This window comes from Haemaphysalis longicornis, unplaced genomic scaffold (genome assembly GCF_048455015.1).
Source record: "Haemaphysalis longicornis isolate Haplotype H1 unplaced genomic scaffold, Haemaphysalis longicornis Haplotype H1 scaffold_1, whole genome shotgun sequence".
Lineage (NCBI taxonomy): Eukaryota > Metazoa > Arthropoda > Arachnida > Ixodida > Ixodidae > Haemaphysalis > Haemaphysalis longicornis.
In genome coordinates, this window is record NW_027526203.1 from 313644247 (window position 1) to 313666194 (window position 21948).

A 21948-nucleotide genomic window follows, 5' to 3' on the forward strand; every position below is an offset into this window, starting at 1 on the left:
GCTATGGCGGAAATACACGGGCATGAAGGTACATTTTGCTGGGTGTGATGCGTATTTTGTGCTTACTTGTTTGTATAGTACAACTACAAGCGAATGTCCCGAGCAGCTCAACAAGGAAGGGCAATGAAGCAATGGTTGCGCTCACCTGCAACCTCCAGAGAGAAGCAAGTAGAACATTTACACTGACCAAAAAATAACCGACGCAGTAGTACCATGAAACGACGCAGTCGCATACACTTTACAATACACAAGGCTTAAAGGCAGCCTACAATGTTTTTGCAGTTTGCGCCTGAGAGATAAATTAAGTCTCAGAATCGGGGTTATACGGGCATCCCCTATGCAGCGAGAAGCGGCCACCGATCGCATGCATATGAGGCACGCAGAACTGCAGGAATAATTGAATTAGATTCTTAAATAAAACAAATCAATACAACTCCGCATCCCGTGGATGTTCAGCTGTTCAGTTCGTTGGACACTTAGAAAAGATGATTAAGTTGCCGATGCCCTGTAATAAACCGCAGTTCTGGCAAACACTGCCTTGTGACTGCCGGCTTTCTCGAGTGAAAACGTTTCCGATGTGGATGTGAAATAAGGGAAGCTACGACTGCTCCAACCACGGGCGGTTGTTTAAGGACAACTCTGCCCGTGCGGAACCTGATAACATCCCGCTTCAGTTTCCAAGGTTCCCGCTTACACTCGGAGGGGCAACGGAGGTGCAACAGCACTTCCGACGTGGTCGATACATCCTTTTGCATGCTTCAGAGCCCGACTGCTTTAAAGCATTAAGACCAGAATTGCGCGTTACGCCTCCAAAGCGCAGTACGAACTCCGTGGGACCTTTAAAAAAAATAAAACCCGAACCTTGGCCATAGTGCAGGACACGAGACCGGTCCACTGCGACGACGTGTCGGCTCCACCGCCGCCCTAATGAGTGGTTTCCTTTGAAGCCCAGCCGAGCGGTGAAATCATTGGACACGTAGAGCACGGGTCTCCTTTGAAGCGCTGTAACCGGCGCCCAATCGATGGGCTCACGCGACCGCCGTCTCTCCAGGCTACGCGCTGCGGGGACGACGTACGCACCCTGGCTGCGGGCTGCGCGGCCGGTGATTAAGTTCGCCGACTTCAGTTTGGCTCGCAGCTTCCAAATAATTCTCACGCCGCGTAAGAAGGACGGCTCATTTCCATTGAACCTAATTGCACCAGACCGAATCTCTTTTGCGTACGCGCGCGTGAAAAAAAAAAAAAAACCCTACCCGTATCGCTTCCCTTTTTGCTCATCCGAAGAGACGACCAAGCTGTTGGCAGCACACTCGCGACAATTTATGTCACCTCCATGTATTTGATCAAATTAGCATTTATACAAGGTGCGGCGATATAAAAAATACAGACAGTCTTCATCTCCGATGATCGTCTTTACACGCGACGCAGGTCTCTGACTTGGTTAAATTAGTGCGACTAGAAAGTGCGTCATCGTGTTAAATGTGTGTGCGGGCGAGTGTGGGTGTGTGTGAGCGTTCGTGTGTGTCTGTGACAGCAGCTGTTATGATGTATTCTCTAGCACTTGTGATAGCGGGCCAGCAAGGTAGATCGGCAGGCTTTTGAAACAGGAATTAATAGCCAAAGAAGGCTTCGCATCAGAATTCTGCCAGCTTGCGTGTCCAGGATGTTCGAACGAAGCAGGTCTAATGGCACAGGCGTCGGATCTTCGCCGTTCTTAGTGCTGCCCATCAGCGACAGGTTCAGCGGAAGAAGCGGGAAACTCCGGACCAAATTAGCCTTCGTCGATATTACTGCAGCGGCAGAGCAAGATACACCGGGCCGCATTTATAACTGCCACTTATAACTCCACATGGAAAATGCTGTCTGGATCAGTGCCTCCTCGAACACTGCTCAACTCACGGACCGTACGTAACATTGTTACACGGCAGAATACTTCTTTTAAACATCTCACTTTGATATACGCTCGCGCCTCGGCGAGTATTCTATGCGAGTGTATCCGCGGTCGAATTAGTAGAACTCCTTTTACTGCTAGGTAATCTTGCAAGTGGCACTACAACATAAGCCGAAAACGTGTTGATAGTCGGCGTACTGATAGTCAGTAGAATCAACATCACACCAATTCGTGTCATACTCCGGTTTTATTTCTCGAACTGGATCGTATTGCATTAATTTGTGCGATTGTCCGAATCTGTGTGCTATCTGAAATCACTGCAACTACCACGCCTCCGCTGGACTCTGGTCGCTTACACAAACGGGTTCATGCGGTTTCGGAATCATGTTTCTCGCCTTTCTTTATAAAAAAGGGGGAATGAAACAAAATCAGGCGAATTAAATTTCTGCCTTCTCAGGAAACATTGGAGGGTTCGGGATGTTTATTGCATTTCCAGACCAATACAGGGAACAATTCGGAACAACCCTAATCGAGCTGTCCGGTGTGGAGACGCGCAGCGGACTATGAATATCTCGTGACTCGTTAAAATGGTGCGTATCTCGTGATTACACAGTTGGGAGCAGCACAAGGCAAGCACTTGATCGAACAAAAAGTGAATAACGAGGCTGTACATACACTCACGAAAAGGGACTGCACCTATTCCTAGAACCTCTGCCCCTTGGCATGCCTTGCGGCAAATAATCAGAACACCCCAAAAATTAACAAGTATTGAAGAATGTGAAACGCGTCACAAGCATTTCGTAGTGCCCAGTAAAATAAATACCGATATGACGTTAGCTAACATGCGGTAAAAACAACTTAATAAGGCTTGCTTGATGAAAGCGTTAAAAGCGTATATTCAGGTGGCTTGCTTCCTAGATGGTAGCGTTGAGCTTTTTAATAATAATAATAATAATAATAATAATAATAATAATAATAATAATAATAATAATAATAATAATAATAATAATAATAATAATAATAATAATAATAATAATAATAATAATATTAATAATAATCTTTATTTTAACAAGAAACAGGGTACATGTGCGGGCCAGCCGCGACTTCTTGTAAGCCGCGGTGAGTGTACGGAGCTAAGAAAGCTCAATTTTGAAAGAAAAATATTGAAATTAGCGTTACCTGCACTGATCACAATCAGCACTGTCTCGCACACGGAGATTCATAGTCCCGAAATTCCCGCTAGCCACCTCGTACTGACGTATTTACATCCAATGCAGATTTGGAGTAACAATTTCTGAAGGTGCATTGCCCGAAGAAGGGGTACAAAAAGGTCGCGCACCTCGAACACTTTGACCATACTTCGTAAACTCGTAACCTCGTCCATACTTTTACCCGTTCAATGCCTATCAGGTGTGCCTCGTGCCGCCTTCTCAACCTCACCACCCGTCGGCCCTGCTGCCTTATTATAGCATTTCTTAAGGCGGTTCTTCACAAGGGACTGATTTTTGACAAAGTGACGCAGCAGTGGCAGAAACTTCTCTCTTTTTCTAAACTGGGCACGGGGCCATTTTTCAGCGGCACGTTACTGGTCTGCGCGCAGCACTGAGCGGCGGAGTTCGCGGGAGTTGTTCTCGAGCCCCGCAGTCGGAGAGACCTGTCGGCGAGACCACGAAGGACTGGGTCCAGCCACGCGCTCTTAAAAACGGCGCGAGGGGTGCCGAGGTTTGGCCACTATAGCGGCGGCAGCGGCCATTAATTTGAGCGGCCAGAAGGAGACCGGCCGTCCACCTTGGCCATCCATCAGCGGCGGCCACCTGAACCGGCCACGGCCGGGCGATGAGTAATCACCGCGGGGGTCCGCTGTCATTAGGGCCGGGATAGAAAAGGCCGACTCCTTCCGCTCTCGCAGCCGCCGCCGCAGCCGCCCAAGCGTGCCGCCGACTTGGGGGCCCGTGGCGGCAACAAGTTAGATCGAATGCTCTTTTTCGCGACGCGGGCAAGCGCACCAAGGGGCAGCCAGCAGGAGCGGACAACGCTGGCTGCGCAGCCGGTGCGCCCGAAGGCTGCCGCTTGCATCCGCCCCCGACGTGTCACCCGAGCCGCTGGCCTCGTTTATTGCGCGAACCAATCGCTGGGAAATCTTCTTTTGCCTCCGACGTTCTCTCGGCGCACGTGGCACGAGTGAAACATAGCGTGGTCGGCTGCGGACGCCCAGCATGTCGGCTCAAACGTCGCCCAGTACAGCTGCCAGCTCAACAGTCCCAGAGAAAGTACACGTGTGCGGCGCCGGAGGTGTTTCTTCCTTGTTAGTGTACGGTAGCGGCGTCAATGCGGTGACTGAACGGCAGTTGCTAGCCGGACTGCCAGGTCTGAGGTTGCAAAATGTAGCGTGAAATTCATTGAACCTGGGTTGTGCGATCAATTTCGGCGGAAGACAGAGAATGCTCTGGATTAACATAGGGCTGCCAGTTACAAAGCAAAGGAAGCTAACGACTCGATGACATCGGCACGAATCACGATCCATGCTTCGGTCAGGACAGCAATTCCAGATACAGAAGAAAGCGCCTCTCGAATTGCGAGAAGTTTCGCACAGAACAATGCACGAGGATCTGGGACCTGGAATTATGACCTATTGCTCAGGAGAGGGTGGTAGTGGAGTAAGTGGCGGTGGCAATCGCTATCTCGAGTGTTGGTGTGGGCATATGTTATGGCGCAGCCGGGCGGATCCGGACGGCGACGCATTTGCGACGAAGCACGGGTCGACGGACGACCCGAGACGGGCACAGCTAGTGGCCATGGCTGCTACGCATAACCACGGCAGGGAGCAGCGCATCCAGACCATACCCTTAGGTGCCGACAGCGACAGTACAGAGCTGGAGCTTTGCGCCATTCATGCGAGACTGTACCTGCAGCGCGCAGACAAGTAATACTGGATAATCCTGAGCTGTGCTATCAACACATCGACTTCTGGCGAACAGTGTCGAGACTCCAGGATGCCTCGTTGGTCCCCCAAGGGTAAACACCATCGCTCACGCAATCAAGAAGAATTGAGTAGTTCCGCAACGCGATATTGGGGATACCGTACAAATACGGTGGATCCAAAGCCATCAGAGGTGTCCAGGCAGCGAATGGGCCGACCGGCCGGCGAGCGAGGCAATATTACACCGCTCCCAGTGTGTGGACTATTCGTCGCCAACACCGCTTCATACCGACTATGACGTGTAACGCCGGCGTCGGCGACAACGACGTTGGATCTGCTTGGATGCAGATCCAACTGTCGTTGGATTCCTTCTAAAAGTCTTAGCCGACTGGACACCGAGGTAGGTACTATAGCGCAGGTTTGAAGACGTATTTTCCGACGTGCGTATGGACCTATTTTCATTAGAGCTTCGCATAAATCACATTTTATGTGATTTATGCGATTAAGTTTTTGCTGGGAGCCAAGCAGGCATCATGCATCATATATGATAAAACGACCACCTTTCTTTGCACAGCCTAGCTGCTGTTTATACACGGGAGACATTACTAATCTGATATATTATCCATGTGAGAATAAATTCGTTATTCTCGTCCTGCACCCAGGGCCCGCAATAAATTTTAGCTCTTCTCGCTGCGCTGTTCTCCGTCCATTATCCGATATTATCGTTTCGCAATGGCTGAGAAGGTTAATGGACGTCCAACATGTTATCCATCCGTGTGCATGTTTAAAGATTCGGGTGCTTTTCGGGTCGATGAAAGAAGATCATGTTACAGAGCACTGCCGCACATCGTTTGCTAAGCGCCTGCTGCAAAACACGATCTGGGAACACAAAAAATGTAAAACAAAACAGCTTGTGTGCGCACGTGTGTGTGCGTGTGTATGTGTGTGTGTATGTTGTTTGTGTGCGTGTGCTGAAAGACAAGTTAGCATTAAAAGGAAGCTATGACTGCTGATTTTTTCAAGGATAATATAACTTGCAACCCGTTTCCCATTTCATCTTACCATTTCTCTCATGTTTCTACGGCACAAACAAATTGGAGTGTGTTTCTCCTACGAACGCTCTTTCATTTCTAATATTTTCAATATGTTTTAAAGGTTTGAGGAAAGTTTAAGCACGTAATTGTGCAGCTACTCAAAACAGACTGCCGCCGTAACTGCACAAAGCTATGTTCTAAGGGCAGCTGTATAATAATCCGCACCGATATGTGCAGCCCGATCGACGCGTATGTTAATTTGAAATTAAAAGTCCATGTTATGATTTACGAGAAAAAAAGATCCCCTTGTGGGAAACGTAGGTGGGCGTAACGAAACGCTTCCCGGTCTAAGCGACAGCGCGCCTGTCTGCACCTTTCTTTGCTTCCCTCGAAGCAGATGCAACGCGTACTATGTATAAGACGATGTCCGACGTGAACTAAGCCAGTTCCGACTGCTGTTCATGGCTGGAATAGTTACTTGTGGAAGCAGCCGAACCCGCGCGCTAACAGGACAAAAGCTAACAGCGCGACACCAAGCTGCGTAGCACTCTGATTTCGCCTGTCGTGCGTGGCTGGCCTCATGTGTGGATTTTCACACGCCAACTTCCTAAGAACAAAATGTTCAGATGGACTGTATTTGCAACGCTGTTATCGAACCTGGCCACCACTGTTCTAGTCTTTGCTATTGCGGCCTTATGAATGTTCTCGGGGAGTGTCCACTGCTGAACAAGACTGTATAGGTGTGAACACAACGAATGATAAGGGCAGGAGTAGATCGGCCGAGTTTGTTTCGAATTAACGTAAAACAAAAGGGGTCAGGAGAAATGAAAAACCTTGCCATCCCTTCCAAAAGCAACACCACCCTGGAGTCTTAAAGTTTGAACTGAAACCGTTGATTATTACGTATTGCTTCCTGTGATCGAGATAACTTGGTAACATTGCTAGAAATAAAACTTGAGCATCACTTTTTTAAGGAAGTTGAGAGAAGCGCGAAAGCTTCCTAGCATCGAAACTACATCGAAAATGCGTCAAAACCTCCGCTAAAAGTGCGTCTAACCTTCGTTGAAAGTGCTTCCAATCGACCGTCAAACCTTCAAAGACCCAGATCGCAAACTAAGAACTAACCCACGCGACGATTTTTTGCGCACTAAGCAAACGCATCTACGAACGATCTAAATGTATACCGATACGTGGTTTATGAGATAAAGGTATACTATTGTACTCCTCCTTCGTGATCGATGCGTGAATTGTCCTAATTTGAACAGTTCCTTTTTCGCGATTTACAATATTAACCATTTTGACACAATGGAAGACCGGTTTCATTCACGCGCCGTTTGTCCAGAGGTCTTATCAGAGCTTTTCGGTCGACCAACTGGTCTATGGCGAAATGCATTAGTTACTTGACAGAACGCCATCGGTCTTACTAAGAAAGGTTTCGCTTTATAAGAGTAGCCAAATGTGGTGTTGTAGGCCGACTGCCGTCGCTGCCTGCAATTTACACTCTGCAACTACTATTCTAAGCAGCCCGAACAAAGAAAGCCTTGTCCCAGATTCTGATGATCTACTCGCGCGATCGTTCTCTGCTACGGATAATCTTATATGCTGACCCTCGCGGATGGTTTCGCCGAATGTGCTGTCGATACACCGAAAAACGCTTGGTGAGTTGAAGTGTACTTTGCTGTCAAGTGAGCTGCCGCGTGCGTGTTGCCTCGCACGAAAACTGGGGCTGTACGGAAGGTTGCTGGAGGACACACTGAACTCAATAATAAAATTCTTTTCGTGAATGGCGCATTCAGCACCAGTATTGGGAATGTCAAAGCCACGCTAAAACACAATCCTTGCTAACAAAACATGACGCGTAGACTCGTATATGAACTAGAGCGGATTGCGTTTTATCAGCCGAATTCAACCCGCTCAAGAACACACCAGGCCGACACACACAGATGAACGTCATAAGTAGAGATCTGTACCCTCTGCTCCGTTTCAATTCCACGGGACTCCCGTGCCTGATGCCGGCGCTCTACTGAATCACGGCAGCATGCCATGTAAAGAAGTCGTACTGAACGCTGAGAGTCCAACCCGCTGCATGACGCTTTAGGAGAGCGTAATTTAAAACATTCAGAATATTAGGTGTGGTGCTGTAGTGGTCGCCGTGAGGGTTGCTCTAACAACAGGGGCGTGTCGCTCCCTGTAAGCTTGGTTGCTAAGCAACGGAGATGTCGGAAAGCAGCATTGCAAGAGGCACGCAAATAAAAAAAAAAAGGCTCAGCAAATTTGCATAATTCGCAATATTTGCTCGAGCATGCTGCAGAGACTACCTTATCTACATGGAAGTTCACCCCGATAATGTTCGAACCAGGGTCTAAGCGCTCAATAGTTGTACATGGACCCAGTTATCAGCGGATGGGGTTTGCCGAAACCGATGCAACAGAAGCAGTACGTAGGCGCACGGCTGCTGAGCCCGACAGCAAACATCCTGCATATCATTGAGCTAAGCACATTCTGTGTTTCTCAGTCAAGCCTGTTGTTGTAGCGTAAGCTACACTGGCCGAGGTTGAGCAGTTTCGCGTGTGCCGTGAAGGGCCGTTCTGCGCAAGCGCGAGGGACATTGGCTTGGCTTAGCTTGGATTTGGATTGGATTGGATTAAAGTGGATTGTGTTGGATTGTGTTGCGTCATAGCCGCGGCAGCGGCACTGGCGCCGGCGCGTGCCCAGGTTGCGCAGTAGCCAATTCTGACGCTGCAGCGGAGCCGCTTGATAGCCGTTTCGCGTGGCTCGTGAAGAGCCGTGCTGAGCACACGCGAGGAGCAGTGACTGGACTGGACTGGATTGGACTGGAATGGACTGGACTGGACTGGATTCGACTGGATTACTGAACCTTAGCTCACGCTACGTATATCCTGGCATAGCAGAGCTAATCCACTACTAATTTTTTTGTACCAAGGTTGTACCAACATAGCCCCGATTGAACCATCCTTACCGTCGCTGTACCAACCGGGCGACTGCATATTATTTCTCACGGACATAATAAATAGCCCTTACAGTTTAAGTGGAAGCTAGGGCGATTGGATATTATTACCCAGAAATTGGACAAATGATTGAGATAGGAGAGACATGCCAGCCTAGTATTTTTAAAACAACCAAATGCGATCGGGTTTACGCATCGGGAAGAAAAGCGACCCTCCCCTTCAGATAACGCGGGTGCCCTTCAGCGTTTTCTTGCGCCTCCCTTCGATGGACACCGTGGTCCCAGCCAAGTTAAACCCGCAGATGACCGGGCAGCTGCTCAGGTGCTTTTTGTGTGTGGTCAGTCGAAACCTTTCACGGCTGTTCACGGGTCACAGCACCGCACGCACTTTCAGGGATCTGACGGAACGGCCAACTGGGCCACCAAGGAAAGTAGGGGATTGCAGAGAGACAGAAACGTCGAAGCACTTAGACTGCCCTTTCCCCGCGCATACACCACTTGCACCACTGAGACCGTGAATCCTTTGCTTGGTGCTTGTTTTGACAGCTCGTGATTTGTTGCCAAGTTGCCTGTTGCTCTGCCGGTGGCCCCTTATTTTGCCAGGCCGAGTCCAGCCCGAAGCTCGCTGCGGTGGCGGCCTAGCCCGTTATAAAGCGGGAAACGGCTCCCGTGTCCAGTTTCAGCGGAGGCGCGCGCGGACGCCGTCACGCGCCAAGTGATTCGTCTCCACTGCGCGCGCATTTTGGTCACGCCCGGAGAGAGCGAGTGGCGGCACCTCGTCGATGGCATGCCATCGGTCCCTCACGCTAGTGGCCGTTGAGCGGAAATGGAAAACTGGCTCGTTCGTCATCGGCTGATGGACTCCGGACCACCTTTCGCCCCCAAGCAAGCGAGACCTAGCTGCAGGCCGCTCTCCGGGGGATACGCCTGGCGCGCCTGCATCTTCCCCGCAGAAAAGAAAACATTTTGCCCTCCTCATTTCGCCGCGCTCTGTTCACTTGAGATACAGTCCACCTTCCCCCCAGTTTCCAAGAAAAGTACTCCCGGCCGTCAACGCGTCGCGCCGCGGAGTTCGCCGGCGCACGGCCGGCCCACCGCTTCTCCTTGCCTCGTTCGGCGTCGCTGTTTGCTTTGCGGTGTGAAAGTGTCGTATAATGCGTCCGTGTCCTTGCGCACGATCTGCCTCCACCGCCATGGGGTCCACGCACCGCAAGCAGTTCAAACTCGTCGGAAAAAGAAAACAAAGAGCCGAATAGATTCCGTCTCGCACAACAAACAGAAATATCTGGAGTCATGATCCTATTTCACTTACGGCTTCTTCAAACGACAGCAGGGGTTCAATAACTCTCTATTTAACCTCTAATATCCCACTTTGCGTTACTTTCTAAGCCTTAATTCTGAGGGCAATGAAGCCTTGTTTGCTGATAAAAATGATAATCAAAGCTAACATTTCTCCCACCTGTTGCCATTCTATTTTAATTGATGTTCAACGGCGCGTCACAGAGCGCCCAGAGCAAGCAGGAGCCCTGTTCTCAATTTTACTCGGCCGTCACCTTATTTTTAGAATTCCTGTTCTCATTTTGCTTTCACGTTCATCGCAGAGACATGGAAGCCAATCACAAAGGGTCTTTTTGGCACCGTCTTGGTATGGCGGCGCCGAGGCAGAGTCGGTAACCAAGCCCCGCCCCTTTATGACACCCCTGGCAATGCTTTCCCGGGATGTACTGCCGCCTAGGGTCAGCTGTGGAAAATACACGCCCAATCGGCCGTCAATGAAGCTGACGGCCGTCTTGTCCCAAGCCGATCGGTGTAATGATCTCTCACTTTGCCACTGCCTGTTTCATATATAAGCGCTAGTGGTTAGTATGGCACGGTAGGCTCTCGCACTCACCTGCGTACAGCTTTTGACTGCGCTCGAAATCTACACTAAAACCCAGTCTGCCACCTGTGTAGAGGTGCTCTATTCTATAGCGTTTGCTAGCTGAAGTTTGTTTTTTTAACAAGCACATGACAAACACAAGTTCCACCGTACATTTATTTTGTAAAGGAAAGTTTGACATCCACCTAAATGCAGCCATACGGCTACAAAGGAAAGCTATACAGCTTTTACAGAAACCTATACCTTTACAGAAACTTACTCCACCTTGGGGATTTCCCCTAAAATCTGGTCGATTAACACCTGTCCTTCACTTCGAGTTGTTGATCAATTCGCTTTCGCGCTACTAACGACTAGCCTTCTGGTTAGCTCAGTTGGTAGAGCGACTACTCCGGTTAAGCAGTGGTCCCGGGTTCGAATCCTGGACCAGAACGAATTTTTCTTCAACTGCGAAGTTTCCGAGAGAGCTGTATAGCTTTCCTTTGTAGCCGTATGGCTGCATTTAGGTGGATGTCAAACTTTCCTTTACAGAAACTTTCTCCACCTTGGGGATTTCCCCTAAAATCTGGTCGATTACATTTATTTTGCATTTACATGTCTCTGCTCCCTCAGTGTTTGTTTCAGAAAAACGCTTAAAGGGGCCATGCAGACAAAATGCAACTTTGGTCGATTCGAAAGATTGCCTCGTTAGAATAACACTGACACTTTTACGCTATCTTCACTCAAATAGGCTATATAACTAGGAAAAAAGAGAATGGTCATGCGACCCACTGCCTCATTTCCCGCACTAGAACCTATGACGTATTATGGGCAGCTGTGCGATTGGCTGACGCCGGCAAAAGCAAACGCAAGTTATGCAGGGCTTATAAGCTTGCAGAACGAGCTATTCGCTCTTAAATTGAATGCGTATTATTTTTATATCAGTAAGAATTGTGCGGTGAACAATACAAGTTACGAACGCACACGTAAACATAGAAGCACCAGTGCGTACTGCTGTTGGTACTGTGCGCACTGTGCTGTTATAGCTGCACAGCCGTCGAGCGCTTTGGGGTGTCTCACACGACACTAGCCGATTGGCATAAGTGACAATGTCTTACGTGACCCTGTTTGTCGAGCATACCCAATGTTTCACAAAACGATTACTACCAACAGGAACGAAAAGAAGCCAGGGAAAAACACGGTCAGAAACAAAACGGGTGCGCACAGCGTTTCTGCACGGTATTGTGGCGTCATCTAGGAGGAGTGACGGCAAACTAGACGTTTCGCAGTTCGCTGCAGACTAAAGAGCGCACCAACGTTTGCTTGAAACACCTGGTGTGGATACGTCATCACAAACGTCACTAAACACACGATTTACCAGGAGAATAAAAATTTTGGCTGAAATTATTTAATTTCTCAGTGAATAAAGCATCGTTTGCTACCGGACAGGCGCTTGGGGCGCTACAGAACACCAAATATTGCGAATAAAAGAAACCTGTATTTTGTCTGCATGGCCTTAAATCTGCATCGCTTAAAGATGTGTAATGTCACAATTCGCAGTGCAGCGAGGAGAATGGAAGGGGCAGTGCCTGTTTTCACGCTTTTGGTATTTGGAATTTTCTGCGTTAATGGGCAACTACAGCAGCTGCGAGTGATATATTTGTGTTCAAGACATTCTAATCTACAGATACACGCCAGCCTGTTTTTACACTTTAGTGTCCCATAAACACCTTGCCTCCAATTGTTTCCTATAACTTGATCACCAATTGCCCCACAGAAAAAAAAAGTCTTTTGAGTAGTTCCAGTTGTCGTGATTTGCGTACCTGTGCTTAGGGTGGGCAGTCAGCGAAGTGATATTTCACACGGGGCACAACAAAACATATTTAAAGCCGTGTCTTCGCTGAGTGGTAGGTAACTTCAAGTGTCACCTACGAGCTACTTTAGCCGCGGCGGTAAACGGCGCTGTGACCTGTGCTGTCAAGTCGCCCGAGTTACCACAATTCTCAATGCACTCCCGATTCAGTATCGCCCACATTTTCGCCGCGGACTGTAGGACGCATCGAACGCAAATGAGTGATGGTAGCTCAAACCCGACGAACCAAGCTACGCTGTTACACCGCAGCACTGCTCCGTGGGTGATCATCTTTCCCAGCAGTTTTCGGCTACTCTTTGTGAATGCGACGGACACACTCAGTGTGATCGATTTATGGTTACCGCCTCCCACTAACGCTTGCATCCATACCGTTCTATCGAGTTTGCTTTCCTTTGTTACATCAGTGGAGAGCCTTTTTTGTTTTCGAAAGAAAAGGCCTCCCTCAATGCCGACGTGCCTTTAATTAGGAAAGAAAAATACCGTCTCTTGAAAACAAAATGGCGTGAGATAATAGTTGGAACAAGACCGCATAATAGATACCTTAGCCCTTTAGAGCTTTAGCGGTAGTGTAACATTAACGCGAAACGCTTACGTTTTTTTTTTTACATATAACAATGCAATGCGTCAACTAAGCGAATGGTTGCAAAAGAGCTCGAAACGACGCTTTTCACACTCGTGTTTTATGATATTCACGACACATGCAGTAAATGAAATTTAGCTTGTGCCAAGTGTACACGCAGAACGCAAATTGGCAGTATATACCTAGATTATGTTGTCGACGTAGTTAAATCTCATATTCTATTTCATTAGGAGGCTTATCTGTGGCGAGAATTCCTCCTCTTCCCCTTGACTTGTAAACGTACTCGCACACACAAGCGGATACGTACTCCCTTGATTGATTGATTTATTGATTTATTTATTGATTGATTGATTTATTGATTTATTTATTGATTGATTGATTGACTGATTGATTGATTGATTGATTGATTGATTGATTGATTGATTGATTGATTGATTGATTGATTGATTGATTGATTGATTGATTGATTGATTGATTGATTGATTGATTGATTGATTGATTGATTGATTGATTGATTCTAACGTGCTCCGAAATCTCGAGCACACGGGCGTTTTCGCTTTTTGCCTCCAACAGAAAAGCGGCCGCCGCGGCCGGGAATCGAACCCTCGTCCTTACTACCTTTCATTTACTTCTAGCATAACTACTTCTTGTGACCCACGCTTCCGAATATTTTTGGCAGGTTGACAGTAAAAATTTCTTTTTACACGTGCCCTTTCAATCCTGAAAGCTGAAGCAGGGCAGAATTGAAGGAGGGATGCCAAGAAGGTATTTTGACTTAAGTTTCAAATAACACAATGTTTGAAGAGGAAGAGTGCGCTTCGAGAATTGAAGTAATAATTTTAGCGCATCACAAAACGTGAGGCGGAGCACACAAAGACAGCGCCAAATCGTTGTCATGCATGTAAAATTTCGAGTTTTCTGTTATTTGCACACGATAAAATAAAAACTAATTCCACCAAAATAACTAGAAAATATGTGGACAATTATTAAGTCACTTGCTACGAAGGGCGACAATTTCGATATCCCAGGTGGAAGACGGAGCTGCGCGCGCCTCCCACTTGGAGCCAATCATAGCTTCCCTATCAGGCAGCTTCCTGGCACAACGACGGTTGTCGTGGCAAAGCACGCTTTCAAGGCGTACGCGGAGGTCAAACGAGCAGCCCTGAGACAACTAGCCGTAATACTGCGCACGCGTTCTTTCCCAGACAGAGGGAGATGAGGCGATTATTATGCACAATAATCTCGACTTCACCCCAGGGGCATCGCTTTCAGCCAGACGCAGCAGCGTGAGAGAGATGGTGATTTGTTTTCACGCCGAGTTCTATGACGCCTACTGTTGCCGCTCCCCTGAGCGCAGTGTGGACTGCTAACTCACATGTGGGCCCCGAGGGGAACCGGCTATCCGCAAACAACGTTACACATAAGAGAAGATTACTCAATTTTTTTTTCATCTAACCACTTCCACCGCAGCATCCATGAGTAGAGCAGCCAGATGAGATAATCGACGAGGAGATCGTTTCTGAAAACGACTGCGGCGGCTGCAAGCAACCCCCCCCCCCCCCTCACTTCTTTCGGAGAATGGCTTCTATCGAATCTCGACCAGCCACATGCAGACAGGCCAGGCTACGCTGCAGATATGTCTCCATGGCGTGAAAGTGAAACCGGGGACGCATTTCCATATCACTTTATCCCCTCAGTCAATTTTGTTTGTATTCCGAATTCTTCGTCTCTTCCTTTTTTAAAAGTAGCAGCAGTCGCCCGCATGCATAATGAAACTCCGCTCCGGCACATCTCCCGCGTATTTTTGCTGCCCCCTCTTTCCTTCGGAAGCCAGTCCAACTGTGCATCCACGTGCAGCCACGTTTTACCCGCTCCTCTCACGTGCGGTACACATCGCGCAATTCTTAGCCGCCATCATTTCTCTTCTACAGGTGCACCTGCGCTTAGAACATACGCGAAGATTGAGTGTACATTGTGAACCGCAACGGAACCTGCTGGTGTAATATGAGTTTCACTCATTAGAAATTTATAGAAGAAAAAAATTGACCTCCTGGGTTTTTGTACTCAGAATTGTCGTTCGTGCTTAAAAATTTTCACGTTTCACGCTACGCTAGTGCAGCGCACGATACATAATTCTGAATGTAAATTTCGCCTGCTTTGTCTGATTGGCGAAGATTTAAGTAAATCTGTAGCTTTCTTGTTTACCGACCTGCGATGTCACAAATCTAAAAGTTTATTTTTTTTCTCAAATCTTGGCATTCGTAACATTTATTTCAAAACTTTCAGAACTCTTACCATTCATTAGGCTTGGACATTTTGTTTTAAAGGTGACACGCCGATCGGCTCCGCGGTTGCCAGAACTTTTTTAGTTTATTTTTGTTTTTTGTTTTACTCTTCCACGTATCACCAATGTAGCTTGAGAGTTGGACCCCAATGTCCGCTTAGGACGCAACAAAGAAGCATGTCTGTGTTTTGCATTGCTAGTGGCGCAAAATCAAGCTTGCACACCCATACTAGCTTGTTGCAAATCGGTGCTTTACGTGTGGGAGTCACACCTAGATTATGAAACGCGGTGGTGGGGAACTGCGGATTATTTCAGAGGAGGGTGGGTATCTTTAACGTGCGTGGAACTGTCGCGCACACGGGCGTCTTCCCGCCTCCATGGGAGAAACTGCGGCCGGGAATCGAATGAGTGGCCAGCAGGGCATCGCCACTGCGCCGTCGTGCGACACCAGTCCGGGGGGCGGCCGAGGGAGCCTGAAGAGCGCTTGCCCTCGTGACAGTCTCTTCGGGGCCACCCAGACGAGCAACGGACTTGACTCGGGCTCCACGGCCATCGGGGATCGGGTTTTCGCCGGGAAGACAGCCGCCCCGGCCGGGTATCGATGGCAAGGGCGGCGGCGGCCACGACAAGCGCAATAATGAAACGTTAGCGGCCGAGGCCTCGGCGGGGCCTGCAAGCCGTCTTGCGGTGCCACGAGGGACCCCGCGAGGAGGAGCGCTCGTGGCAGGCAGGCCGTAGACAGCGGCGGCAGCCGTCCGGGCTGTGATTAAGTTTGCTTGCCGCGCGGCTGTCCCGGGGGCCCCGCGGCTTGAAAGGCGCCTAATTGGTCCACGCACCCGACGCAAGAGCGGCGGCGGCAGGTGCCGATTCTCTTTCGCCCGGCACGTCACTCGCCGCCGTCAACGCCATCGCCGCTACCGGCCGGCGCCCATGACGAGCCGTCGCTGCTGGTCGGCGCAGGCAACGGCCCACGCCGACGGCCCATACTTATCGCTCGCGCTGCTGCTGGCCGTCCCCTACTTACCCTTCAGGCGGCTGTTGGGCCAGTCTGGGTTACGCTGACGGTTTGCGATTTCGAGGCGGCTATGTGACCGAGTGAAAGAGCTGCTGCCCCAAGCCCCTGTGAAGTCTCTATTTCAGTGTACGTAATCGAAACCCCACCGAGACCCGAAGCTGTCACGTGATGGCCCTATCACATAATTCGATCTAGGGGCTGGTGGTGGCGTCGAGAATAATTGCATTTGTGGGAAATTGTGGAGTTAGAATTAGCCAACAGGGAACGACTTTGCTAGAAATTAAGGTAGGAGAAGAACTCTGGCGGCGGTCTATAATGATTGCACGCATTATGCGCCTCCCCCCCCCCTCCCCCCCCCCCCCCTCTTGTATCACTGTTCAGCGTGCGGGGCTCAGTTTGTCGCTATCCATAGTCTCATTAGATTGCCGCCCAGCTTCAAACAACACGTAGGCGATAATACACTGAGCCACGCATACAAATTGCTAAAATTAACTCCTCCGTTTAGCGCAATGGGAAGTTCTAGCTTGTTCTATAACTTACTCGCTCGCGGAAACTTACCATTCGTTCTTTCCCATTTGCCACACTGCGCTGCTGCGCGCCTACTTCGTCGTGTGTGTGGTGTCTCGTGCGCTGCTATTCTCGTTCTCTGTCTATGCTGTTGCAAAAACCTTTTGTCCCCTCAGCTTCCCACATCATATTAAAATTAGCAAAAAAAGTTAACAACTTTCGTATAATTATGGCATATGGGCGGTAGGTCTCCTATCGTGGCCTATTGCTGATACCCATTTGTACGATGTTCGATGCGCTTTATTCAACCGAACCAAACGTTCGCGAACATGCATGTTTGCAAAAGCGAAAGCTTTTGCACAAGTTTTCGCTACGCGTATACAAAAACCCCGGCGCGTTCGGAAAAAAAGCACGGCGTAACTTTTGGCGACCCCCGCGCTTTTAGCGATGTACCGTCTGCCACTCGACACGTGCCGCGCTATCGAAACAATCAATGTTCCCAGCGCACGCAGGAGTCTGCAGCTGACGCAATACCACTCGCACGTACTTTGCGCTGCGTCCAGGTTGATTAGCGGACGCTTTAAACAAAGTAGCGGCCTAAGCTCTTTCGCTCTACGTACGAGCGTAGCGTGGAGGGGGGTCATTTTATCTGTGCTTTTCTCATTGCTTTGTTTGTTTGTTTGTTCGTTCGTTCATTTGTTTGTTTGTTTGATTGTCTGTTTGTTTGTTCCTTCGTTCATTCGTTTGTTTGTTTGTTTGTCTGTTTGTCTGTTTGTCTGTTTGTTTGTTTGTTTGTTTGTTTGTTTTTGTTTGTTTGTTTGTTTGTAGAAGCGGTTCACGCATCAGTTATTGCTGCGGCAGTGCTCGCCCAGCGGACTGTAAAGTGCGCGCACTACTACCGAGAAGCCATCGCTCGCACGCAGGAAACGGGAGCTGCAGCGCAGACGCACTGGACGTGCATTTTAAATCAAAGCTCGTGTCGACACTTGACTAACGGGAGCCGCACCGTCGCTCGCAATGTTTGCTCGTTCAACGCGTCGTCGAGCGAGACTTTCTGAAGCAGCGACTTGTTTTCCTGCTTATTGATTCACAGCCGAGAGATTCGACGAGACGCGGTTTTTCGGCCGCCAGCACCGGTTTCCAATCTCGTGCAGACAGGAAAGCGCAACGCTGTCCGGGCAGACTGCGCACCCGCCGAGCAGAGGAATAAAGTCGGGAGGGCTTGGGACAGCAGAAGTCACAGGTGCGAGACGGTCGTCAAGACGACGACGGAATTGAGGCTGCTCTGAGAGAGAGAGAGAGAGAGAGAGAAGTGGTGACGGGGCCTACTGTTGGCGCCTGCCCGTGAAACACCCTGGCTTGCGTGGTGAAAAAGAACGGAAAACAACGGCCGAGAAATCGGAGCCACAATCCCTCCTTGGGGCCACTGGGCGTGGGCAGTCGAAGACAGGAAAGGCGCAACGCCGTCTTCTCCGCCGAACCCGCCCCTTGTCCTTTCAGATTTACCGTCCTCCAAAGATAAGGGCTGAGGCGCTATTACTACTACTACTACTACTACTACTACTACTACTACCACTATTATTATTATTATTATTATTATTATTATTATTATTATTATTATTATTATTATTATTATTATTAAACAGTAGAATCTAGATAAACGAAAATCGCTTAAACGGAATTGCCGCTTAAACGGAACAGTTGCCTGGAATTTGGTTGGTTTTGTATTCAGATAACGTAAAAAAACTCTTGGTAATCGGAACTAAAATTTCCGCATCACCGTGTAAACGGAACCAGAAATGGAACTTCTTGTGAAATCCACTGGCATGAGAATCAGCTTTTTACGGTTCCGGCTGTTTCGTTCTTTTTTTTCTTCTTCCTCTTTTCAGCCTTGTTGGCCTCGTAAGCCTCGTCTCGTAAGTGGTTAGCCGTGTTAGCGCAACGAATGCAACATCGCAGTCCTTGTTCCAGTCGTTCGGTCTCGATTCTAGACGCCGAGGCTACAGGGCTCACCTCCTGTCGCCTCGTTCGTGCCATCGTTGTGATATTCGCCCTTCATTACCACGTTGCCGTCTTCTAAATTCGGTGGCTCGTAAGCACTCGCGAAGTTGAGGCCTCTAGCCTCCGTGAAGATGCAGTTGCAAGGACGCAAACAAAAATAATTGACGCATCTTGTAGTGCACAGCGACTCATTGTTGCCAAATCAACTTTGTGAATGCTGTGCCTACGCTTCTTGTAGTTTTCTTTCTGTCTGAAAACTATCAGCTACACTCACTTTCTAGTGGTTAGAGTTCCATGAAATGCCCTTAGAAGTGTGTACGCACATAAATTTGCACCTTAGAACATCTCTCTCAGTAAACGGAACTCCTGTTAAACGGAACTAATTTTTCCGGTCCCTTGAAGTTCCGTTTATCGAGAGTCTACTGTATTGTTGTTGTTGTTGTCGTTGTTGTTCTTGTTGTTGTTTTTGTTTTTAGATCTCATCGAAGCGGTTTTGTAAAGATGAAAAAATGCGTGTGTCACAAGAACATGCGTTCAAACAAGGCATGTCTGGACGCGCTCGCGAGGGCGTCTATACTCTGTTACAACTCAAGAACGGCACCACCTCATGTAGTGTATCACTCCGCCAAAGCGCCGGACCCGTGACGTCAGTGCGCGCGCATTTTGAAAGGGGTTTGCTATGAATGCGTGATATCGTCTGCCTTGTCTCACGCAACTTGTTTGTCGTCACTGGAGTCGTTTATAAGCATATTAAGTCCAAAAAATCACGGGAACGGCTCACGCCATGTTCGAAATATTCCCAGTAACGCCCTACTTGCGCCGCGCAGGGAAACATCCGGCTACGGTGATAAGGCGCAGCGGCAACTTCCGGTGCCGTTCTCAAGTTGTCACCGAGTATAGAGCGGCCGGGGTTCAACATAACGAGACGGGATAGCATCAGGCCACCACCTCCATCGTAGAGGTGGCCGTTATTCCGTGCTCAGAGCCCTGGCCGAGGCATAGAGCTTCTCACTGTTGCACAGAGGGGAATCTGTCGCTAGAATCTGACTTCGAGAGAATCATAGGAAGTGTGTGGTTGATCATAGGCATAGCCGGCAACGGCTTTGCGGCTGCGCTAAGCAAGTTTTTAACAGCGGAGCTATTTAAGCTCTCTTCTGTCCGTGCGGATCGTTAACAGGAAACTTCGCTCGGAGAAGTGGAGATCGCTTAGCCAAGAAGTGTGAGGGAAAGTGGCGAGGAGGCAAGGAGCCCCCGAGCAGGTGTTGGGACTGCGCGCCTCAAGAAGAAAAAAACGCTTCCCGTGGTCGAAATGGAACCTGGGTCCCTCGCGTCATGAAACCGGCGTCTATCGGATTACGCTGTCATCGGAGTCGGGGCGCATATCATTTCCTTTGAATTCGTAGCGCGGGCGTTGGCTTTGGACTTTGGCTTCGGACTTTAGCAGTTTGGATTTCGGACTTTAGGAGGGTGGATTGTGGACCTTGAGTTAACTCAGTTGCATGGCAAAAGCTTCGTTTTATAACCATCCTCCTCTTCAGAAAGGGGCAGACCTCAGAAAAGCCAAGTTAAAACTAGTGAAGGCCCCCTGCTCAGATGTTTCCTCTGCCTTCACATCTCAATTGTTAAGGTGGCCTATTTTTTTCTTTTTTGCCTGAAAAATCTGTGACGAAACTTTGCGTCACTAATAAGTCACACTCCACACAGCGAAGTGCTCCCTTTAGGCGATTAAGGTTAAAAGAAACGACGCCTTTGGTAAGGAAGAGAAGAAAAACCTTGTGATTCGCATTTCCCGTATGCCACCAAATTCAGCTGGCCAAAACGCATATGTTTATGTAATTGTTCACATATATATATATATATATATAAATATATATATATATATATATATATATATATATATATATATATATATATATATATAGCGGTGCACTTTGTGGCTACCTTGCACGTTCTCAGATTCTCATGGGTTTTTTTTTTCCTTGATTTATTATGGGCTGGCCTGGGGAGCTCGCAATATTCTAAGTGCCCCAAAAGAAAGCCTGAATTGTGTCTCCTCCAACGCGCGAAAAAAGAAAAAGAAAAACCCGTGGTCCTCTTTTTTTTCTTCGATTTTTTCTTCCTTTTATTGTATTCTGTCACTTTTTATTGCATCAGAGTAACAAGATGACGAAGGTTGGCGTTTCGACTCACGGGTGGGGCTGCAGCCCTCAAGTTAAGCCATCACTAGACAGGCCAAGCCCATCGGAACCAAGTCGGGCAGGCATCGGGGGAGGTGCAGTGGTGTGCACGTGCGTGAGTGAGTGTGCGTGCAGGAAGGAGCGGGCAGGGGAGGAGGGGGCAGCGGTTGACAGTGAGAAGTGCCGAAAAAGGTTCGAACGAATTCTCCAGACTCGCTGATGCGTCCAAATCCAAAACTCGCTTCCGACTTACCATCCCTGCCGCCGGCTCCGCTCTGCCAGCAGCGCCTTCTCGGCCAGGCGCCCATGGCGGCCTCTCCTTTTTCCCCCGAGGCGTTTCATTCGCTCATTGTTTGCCGAGCGGCCATGCCTGGCCTCCTCCTCCTCCTCCTTCTCCTCCCTGCTTCCCTCGCTGCTGCTGCTGCTGCCGAGGCGCGACTCGTGGACGGGCTTTGCCAGCTGTCGCGAGGGACGCTCTGCAGCCGCTGAATTGGGATCCTTCTGCGGGAAGGGCCGAAGATGGAGGGGAGCAAAAAGAAACGACGCCCAAAACGTTAAAACACGGGGAAACTTGATGGAGACGGAAAAAGAGCAAAGCGCTGCTCTTTGCTTTGGGTTTAGTCTCCTCATCTCTCGATCCTTTTGTTGTTGTTCATCCCCTGTTTTGCATGCCAGAGCGATTTGCTCACGTGATTTTTTTTTTTTTTTTGCAGAGAAATAACGTTTTACCATAGTCACACGGCGGAAGAAAAATAAAAATAAGAAGCCGAGAACCACGGCATACCCGTTTCATGCACTTACACATGGCATTTGTCACGTACCAAAGCCTGCGCCCTTCGTTGA

At 48.9% G+C, this 21948-nt stretch overlaps 1 long non-coding RNA gene across 1 annotated transcript in view; it reads right to left on the bottom strand.

Moving 5' to 3' along the window:
* Positions 1-21948, bottom strand: part of LOC144170269 (uncharacterized) — a 210431-nt gene that overhangs the window by 120859 nt on the left and 67624 nt on the right. The window contains exon 2 of the long non-coding RNA XR_013322582.1: positions 21359-21606. This is a non-coding gene — a long non-coding RNA (uncharacterized LOC144170269). The remainder of the gene's footprint in view (positions 1-21358; positions 21607-21948) is intronic.